General features: G+C 41.7%; 1 pseudogene; it reads right to left on the minus strand.

Annotated features, from left to right (window-relative positions):
* Positions 1–3,940: 3,940 nt before the first annotated feature.
* Positions 3,941–4,922, minus strand: LOC102868427 (annotated as a pseudogene).
* Between the last annotated feature and the right edge of the window lie 3,799 nt (positions 4,923–8,721).

Raw genomic sequence — 8,721 nt, forward strand, 5'->3', positions numbered from 1 at the left:
TGAGTTTCTTATTTTCAATGCAACGTAGTATTCCATTGTGTGAATATACCACAGCTTCTCTATCCATTCGTTTGTTGATGGGCACTTAGGTTGCTTCCAATTCTTTGCTATTATGAACAAAGCCAAGGACTATAATCCAAGGACTATAAACTTCATTAAAGAACAGTTTGGAAGAATGCTAGAAGTCCTAATCCACAACATAAACAGTCTTCCCAGCATCTCCTGAAAAATCTGCAACCAGGAGAAGGTAAAATAGATGAATGGGACCTCCTAATATTTGATTCTTATATTTGATTCGGTATGCACATCCAAAAACTTCTCCAACAGAGTAAAAAGGAAAGCCACAGACTGGGAAAAAGTATTTGGTAATGACATGCCAGAAAAGGGACTTATATCTAGAGTTTATCAAATACTTGAGCACCACAACAAGGTAAAGGTAAACAATCCAAATTAAAAATGGGCACAGGATATGAACAGACACTTCATCAAAGAAGACATTCAGATGGCCAGCAAGCACATGAAGAAATGTTCAAAATCTCTAGCTCTAAGGGAGATGCAAATCAAAACAACTATGAGATATCATCTCACCCCAGTCAGAATAACAACATTTAGCAGAACAGCAAGCAACAAATGCTGGCAAGGTTGTGGGGAAACTGGAACCCTTATTCACTGTTGGCAGAAGTGTAAAATGGTGCAACCACTGGAAGGTGGAAGGTGGTATGGTGCTTTCTAAAAAAGTTGCAAATAGAGATACCATTTGACCCAGCAATTCTGCTACCAGAAATATACCCCAAAGACACCATGACTGCCACTCAAGCAGATATATGCACATCTATGTTTATCACGGCTTTGTTCACAATAGCAAAGGTCATACATTTTTACAGAAGTGGATTGCTACACCTTTCTCCCACAGAGTGTAAAATGTTTGCATCATTTTGGAATCCTACCTACAGTGTACGAGTGTTCTGATCTCTCCACATCCTCTTCCATATTTGATGCTTGCTCTCTTGTTAAACTACACTGCAGTTGGCGTGAGATGATATCTCATTGTGGTTTTGATTTACATCTCTTTTATCTCCAGTGATATTGAGCATTTCTTCATGTGTTTGTTTGCCATATGAATGTCTTCCTATCTGAAAAGTCTTTCCATGTTTATTTGCCCATTTAATAATTAGATTATCAATCTTTTTACTTGTGGAGGCCCTGTAGTATTATGCAAATTTTCTTTATGAGAACCTTGTCTGAGATGGCATTGTCAAATGTTTTTCCCCAGTCAGTAGGTTTTCTTTTCATCCTCCTGGAAAAAGTTTTTTTTTATTCACACAGGGACTTAATCTTTAGAATGTCACATTCACTGATATTATCCTCTCCTAGCCATGTAATTCCTGCTGTATTGCCAGTCTCCTCATACAATAGACTAGGCTTTTTAAGTTTCATCTTATTTTGTCTTTTATGATTTTTACAGTTGTGGGCTTTACTCTTAGATCTCTAATCCACCTTGAGTTGATTTTTTTTTTAATGTGTGGTATGTGTTGTGAGTCCTTTTTCAGCTCTCTTCAGGTAGAAGTTCAGTTTTGCTAGAACAATTTGTTGAAGAGACTTTCTTTTCCCCATTTGATATGTTTTAGTTCCTTGTCGAATAACAGTTGACCATAGATAGATGGGTTAATTTCTGGATTCTCTGTTCTATTCCATTGGTCTATGTGTCTGTCACATTACCAGTACCATGCTGTTTTGGTTATTATAACTTTAGTAGGTTTTGAAGTCAGGGAGTACTATATCTCCAAATTCATTTTTGATTTTTGGAAGTGCTTTCCTTATTTGGAGTCTCTTTCCAAATAAATTTGCATATTGCCTTTTATATGGTACATCACTCTTCTGTCAATATGATGTACTGAGGTAACCTGGGGTTGCTGTGATACTGAACCTTGTGCCACTGTGGTGTCAAATGCCATAACGATTTCCCATGGTAGACAGTGTCTTGTGGAGCTTCCAGATTACGAAAGGTTTGGAAACAGAGCGGCATCCACTTCCTAAGCAACATGCCTCTGGAAACTCTATGAATTTTGACTAATTACAAACATGTTTCCATTTATTTAGGTCTCTGATTGTTTATCACAGTGTTGTTCTATAGTTTTCTTTTAAGGTCTTTTGTGCCTCTAGTTATGTTTATTACCAAGTACCTAATTTTGTGGTTGGTCACTGTATATGGCATTACTTTCTTGATTTCTTCTCTGTGTATTCTTTGTTACTGTAGTGGCATACCATTGATTTTTAAATCTTTATGCAGAATAGGTTATCTGGGAGACTGGGCTCTATGAAGAGATATGTGGCATCAGGATTGGAGGAAGAATAATCAACAATCTGCGTTATGCAGATGACACACACTGCTTGCTGAACCTGAGGAGGACCTGAAGCACTTGCTGTGGAAGGTCAGGGACTGCAGTCTTCAGTATGGATTAAGACTCAATATCAAGAAAACAAAGATTCTCACAACTGGACTGATTGGCAGTATCGTAATGGATGGTGAAGAGATTGAGATTATTCACAGTTTGGGTTTGCTTGGATCCACAGTCAACAGTCTTGGCACCAGCAGCCAGGAAATTAAAAGACATGTTGCAATGGGAAAGTCTGTGGTTAGAGACCTCTCTAAAGTGCTGAAGTGCAAAGATGTCAGTCTGGAGACTAAGGTGCGCCCAATACAGGCCATGGTCTTTGCAATCACTTGCTATTCATCAGAGAGCTAGACAATGACTAGGGATGATAGAAGGAGAAATGATGTCTGACCTGTGGTATTGGAGAAGAGTACTGAATATACCATGGACTGCTAGGAAAACAAATAGATTTGTCCTGGAGAGGGTGAAGCCAGGCTGCTCCTTGGAGCCAAGAATTCTGAAGCTTTGTCTGACATACTTTGGACATGTTTCAAGGAGTGACCATCCTTGGAAAAGGATGTCATGCTTGGGAAGGTTGAGGGACAGCACAGGAGAGGAAGACCCTCAATGAGATAGATTGATTCAGTGACTGGGATAATGGGGATAGGTGTGTCTGAGATAGTGAGATTGGCACAGGATACGGCAGAGTTTAGGGATGTTGTACATAGGGTCACTATGAGTGGCAGGAGACTTGAAGGCACATAACAACATCAACACAACAACAATTTATGTTAAATCCTGCCACTCTCCTGAACTGGTCTACTAACATTTTTTTTGGTTGAGTCCTTGGGTACTTTTTGTGTACACTATCATATCATCTGCATATTTTGCCACCTTTTTGCTGATCTGGATGCCTTATTTCCTTCTTTTGTCCTATTTCCATAGTATGTACTGTCAATATAATATGTAATATGTTGTTGTTTGCCATCGAGTTGGAACCAATCAAAGCTGACCCTCCAGAGGGTTTTCACAGCTTCACACAGGAGGAGACTGCCTATTCTTCTCCTGTGCAGAACCTTGTGGATTGCAGTGCAGGTTCTTACCACTAGGCCACCAAAGCGTCCTACAATACTGAACAGGAGCTGTGAAAGTGAACACCCTTGTCTGCTCCATGTTCTCAGGTGAAATGTCTTTAGTCTTTCTCTATTGAGAATGTTGTCGGCTCTTGGTTTTGTGTATATACTTTGCATTTCACTATGTTGAGGAAATTCCTTCTATTCATATCTTGTTGATTGTTTTAATCAGAAAGGGATGTTGGACTTAAAGGCACTAATTAATTAATTAATTAATTTTTGGCTGAGTACAGTGTACTTTTTTGATGGTACATGACAAGATAGGCTCGCCAAGCCCCTCCCCTTTCTCAGGGGAATTTGATGGAAACTTGTGTCAAGGATGTGAGATTCTCAGTGTGTGGGAGGATCAAGTTGGGGCAAGGACTCCCCAGCAGCTGAGGGTCTCTCTCTCTCTTCTAGTGCTATTTCTGGGGCTGGTGGTCCAAGGGGCTCTTATTCTTTGGAGGCCATGTGAACCATGAAGTCGACCACCTGGTTGCTGTAACCTAATTCATTGTCATACCTGGAAATGAGTTTGACGAAGTGGTTGTTCAGTCCCAGCATCAAAGGTGGAAGAGTGCGTGTCATTATTAAAATCACAGGAGACAACCTGGTCTTCAGTGTATTGCAGGATGCCCTTGAGGGGCCCTTCTGACGCCTGCTTTACTACTTTCTTGATGTCATCATATTTGGCAGCTTTCTCTAGACGGCAGGTCAGGTCCACATTGGGGGTGGGGGCACGGAAAGCCATGCTGGTAAGTTTCCCATTCAGTTCAGGGATGACCTTGCCCACGGCCTTGGCAGCGCCAGTAGATGCAGGGATTATGTTCTGGGCAGCTCCACAGCCATCACGCCACAGCTTTCCAGAGGGGCCATCCACAGACTTCTGGGTGGCAGTGATGGCATGGACTGTGGTCATGAGTCCCTCTACAATGTTGAAGTTGTCGTGGATGATCTTGGCCAAGGGAACTAAGCAGTTGGTGGTGCAGGAGCCATTGCTGACAATCTTGAGAGAGTTGTCATACTTTTCATAGTTCACACCCATCACAAACACGGGGGCACTGACAGAAGGAGCAGAGATGATTACCCATTTGGCACCACCCCTCAAGCGAGCCCCAGCCTTCTCCAAGGTTGTAAAGACACCAGTGGACTCCACACCATACTCAGCACCTGCGTCAACCCACTTGATGTTGGTGGGAACTCGCTCCTGGAAGATAGTGATGACTTTTCCATTGATGACCAGTTTCCCATTCTCAACCTTGACAGTGTAGTTGAACTTGCCATGGGTAGAATCATATCGGAACATATAGACCATGTAGTTGAGGTCAGTGAAGGGATTATTGATGGCAACAACATCCACTTTGCTGGAATGAAAAGCAGCCCTGGTGACCAGGGGCCCAATGTGGTCAAATCCGTTTACTCTGACCTTAACCATTGTGTTTCAGGGAGACGGCTGAGGCTGCACAAGAAGAGAGGGCAATCTGGATAGACAAGAAGCAGAGAGTCAAAGGCCATACATTTTTAAAGAAGTAGATTGCTACATCTTTCTCTCACAGAATGTTTGGTGGATTGGAACAGCCATTTGATTAGTAGCTAAACACAGAGTGCATCTGCTGTGGCATTGAAACTAGGCAGATTCCTCATTCCTAAATTGTAGTGTTGTTATATGCTGTGGGTTCTCTTGTGACTCATAGCAACCCTAAGTTCAAGAGCCTTAAACCCTGTTCTATTCTGTTACCCCAGTTACTGAATCCATCCATCTCATCGAAGGTCTTCCTCTCTTGCACTGGCCCTCCACCCTCCCAAACAGGATATCCCTCCCCAAGGAATGGTTCCTCCTTGTAACATGTCCAAAGTATGTTAAATGAAGCTTCAGAATCCTTGCCCCCCAGGAGAAGCCCAGTTTCACCTTCTCCAGGTTAAACCTGTTTGTTCTCCTAGCAATCCATTGTATATTCAATACTCTTCTCCAACACCACAGCTCAAAGGCATCAATTCTCTTTCTATCATCCCTAGTCATTCCCCAGCTCTCTGATGCATAGCATGGGAATGGCCTGGATCAGACACACCTTAGTCTCCAGACTGACATCTTTGCTCTTTAAGACTCTGGAGAGGTCCTTGACAGCCGACTTTCCAAATACAATTTGTCTCTTAATTCCCTGACTGCTAGTACAAGGAATGTTGACTGTGGAGCTAAGCAAACTAAAGCTGTTAACAATCTCAATCTATTTACCATCTATCATGATGTTGCCAACTGGCCTAGTGCTGAGAATCTTTGTTTTCTTGATGTTGAGCTTCAATCCATATTGAAGGCTGCAGTCCTTGACCTTCTGCAGCAAGCGCTTCCTGTCCTCAGTTTCAGCAAGCAGGGTTGTGTCATCTGCAGAATGCAGGTTGTTGATGAATCTTTCTCCAATCCTGATGCTATATTGCTCCTCATACAGCCCAGGATCCCAGATGATCATTCTGCTTATAGATTGAAAAGTTATGGAAACAGAATACATCCCTGGTGGTCACCCTTACCAATTTTGAACCATGCAGTATTTTTTTATTCTGTTCTGATGGCTTCCTCCTGATTCAAGAGTAGGTTTCACATAAGCACAATCAAATGTTCTGGGATTGCCCTTCTTCTCAGAGTCATCCAGAGTTTGTTGTGATCCACACAGTCAAAAGCCTTTGCACAGTTAATGAAACACAAATAGACATTACTCTGATACTCTCTGCTTTCAGCCAAGGTCCATCTAATATTCCTAGTACCACAACCTCTTCTAAACCCAACCTGCACATCTTTCAGTTCTCTTTTGACATGCTGCTTCAGTCATTTTTTGATAATTTTTAGCAGAATCCTACTTGCATGTGATATCAATGATATTGTTTGATAACTTACACATTCTTTCAGGTCACCTTTCTTTGGAACGGGAACAAATATCAATCTCTTCCAGTCAGTTGGGCAGGTGGTTGTCCTCTAGATTTCTTGGCACAAATTAGCACATCCAGAGCAACGTCTGTTTCTTGAAATATGTCAATTGGTATTTCATCAATTCCTGGAGCCTTGTTTTTTGCTAATTCTTTTAGAGAAGCTTGAATCTCTTCCTTCATCACTACAGGTTATGGCTCATACGTTGTTTCATGAAATTCTTCTGTGTCAGCCAATTCCTTCTGGTACAGTGACTCTGTATACTTCTCCTATCTTCTTTTAATGGTTCTTGGATCATTTAACATTCTGTCCAAAGCATCCTTAAGTATTGCCACTTGTGGCTTGAATTTTTTTTTTCAATTCCTTCAGCTTAAGAAATGCTAAGTGAGTTTGGCCCTTTTGATTTTCTGACTCCAGCTCTTTGCACATTTTATTATAATACCTTGCTAAATAGAATTTTGAAATATAACACATTCAGGAAGCACATGAAGTTAATGGGTAATTACTGAAGATAGAATAGCCCTAAAAGAGAGACATTCTAGTCATTTCCCTCCAGCCCCTCTTTACCCCTGCCTTACTCTTTCCTGTGACCATTAATCCCTCCCTCCATATCAGAGCTCAAAGAAGAATAAATGCCATGGTGTATGGGCTCCAGACCAGAAACATCAGTAATGCAAGCCCACCAGCTGTAGATGTACCACACTCCATTCTTTAGGTTTGAGGAGACAGCAAAGGATACAAGAGGTGAATTCTGCTTTCAATGACCTTATCTTCTAATCAGTGAGGGAGATGAGTCAATAAACACTAGGGTCAGGGAGAGGCAGAGGGAATGGAACATGGGATGGCCATACTATTTACATATGATGATCAGGGAAATTTTCATCAGGAGGGCAAAATTTGCATAGAGACATAAGGAAAGCAAGACAGTCAAGTAGTGGGTGAGTGGCCAAAAGACCTGAACTCTAGCCTCCCTGGTTCCTGTTCCTCAATCACTTCATCAGTGAACTAAGAATGTATATACTCATCACGGCTCTTTCATGGGTAATAGAGGCTGCACATATGTATGCCTGCCAAACATTAGCACTACCACCAGGATCTGGGTTCCTTGGTTTTTTTGCTTCTGACCCCCAGAGGGGAAATCTGGGGTCATCTGGAGTTGAGAATGGACGTGCGAAGAGTTAGATGTTGTGTACTTAATTTGTATTAGGTTCTGCAAAGTTTTCAAGTTTTGGCCTCCCTTCCCAGAATGGCAATGCTTCTTGCACACGAGTCACCTCCCCATAATTCCCCCTCTGAGATCTTCTCTCTTCTTTCCTCCTCTCACCATTACTGCTGCCCTTTTTATTCTCTTAGTCCCTTTCAGTCTTTACCTCCCCCTTATCTCTTCCTGCTGCACCATCCCCAGGGTGAAGGCTGCCTCCAATTTCCTTCGGCAGGAAGTATTTCTCCCAGATCAGTACCTCTCACAGAATCTACATACAAGATTCATATCCTCCTTACTCTCATATGTTTCAGGCAATGACACACATGGCTTTGCTATGAATTGAAATTGACTAGATAATAGATTGGACTTACAGCATGCCCGGCCCTCTATGTGACCACTAGAACTATAGTATAAGCCCTGGACTTTCTACTTCTCTATCTTGATTTCTCTATCAGCAGGTAGAGGAACAGCAGGGCCACCCACTTCATTGTGACGTGTTATAAAAGAGACCCTAGGCAGAAGCTGTGCTGCAATTTATGTCTCAGAGTTTTCAGTAACAAAAGTTCTTTCTGGTTAATTTGAAAGGATGTCTGTATTTGGTGTTTCTGTAATTTTATTTTGTTTCAGTTGAGTAAGTGTTGCTGAATATCTGTAGAATGTGTGATAATTTTTTGTTAAAAAAACTCAATAAAAGAAACATTAGCATAGAAAAATATTTTATGTTGTGTAAAACACTTGGCTGAGGAAATGTTTTAATGCATTATATCAAAATGCTACAGACTCTCAGCTGCTAGATTACAGGAGAGAGCTCTGTGTGGCACTGGAGGAGACCCAGCTCAGCATTGCCAGGTGGGAGAAGGGCACTGGGGAGGCCTGTGGAAGAAAAGGAATTGAGTTTTTTCCCCAACTCATGAGCTCTTCACTTTCATCAAAGTTTATTCAGCACATTGACGTCATTAAGTGGCAAAAAACAGTTGACCTGTTGGAGTCCACTCAGAGGCTCCTTGGAAGAAAGGCCTATTGATCTGTTTCTGAACAATTAGCCATTGAAAACTATGGAGCACAGTTCTACTCTGATACAAATGGGGTCTCACGAATTGGAATCAACTGGAT

This window comes from Elephantulus edwardii, unplaced genomic scaffold, assembly GCF_000299155.1.
Source record: "Elephantulus edwardii isolate Elephantulus edwardi_28Jun2011 unplaced genomic scaffold, EleEdw1.0 scaffold00156, whole genome shotgun sequence".
Lineage (NCBI taxonomy): Eukaryota > Metazoa > Chordata > Mammalia > Macroscelidea > Macroscelididae > Elephantulus > Elephantulus edwardii.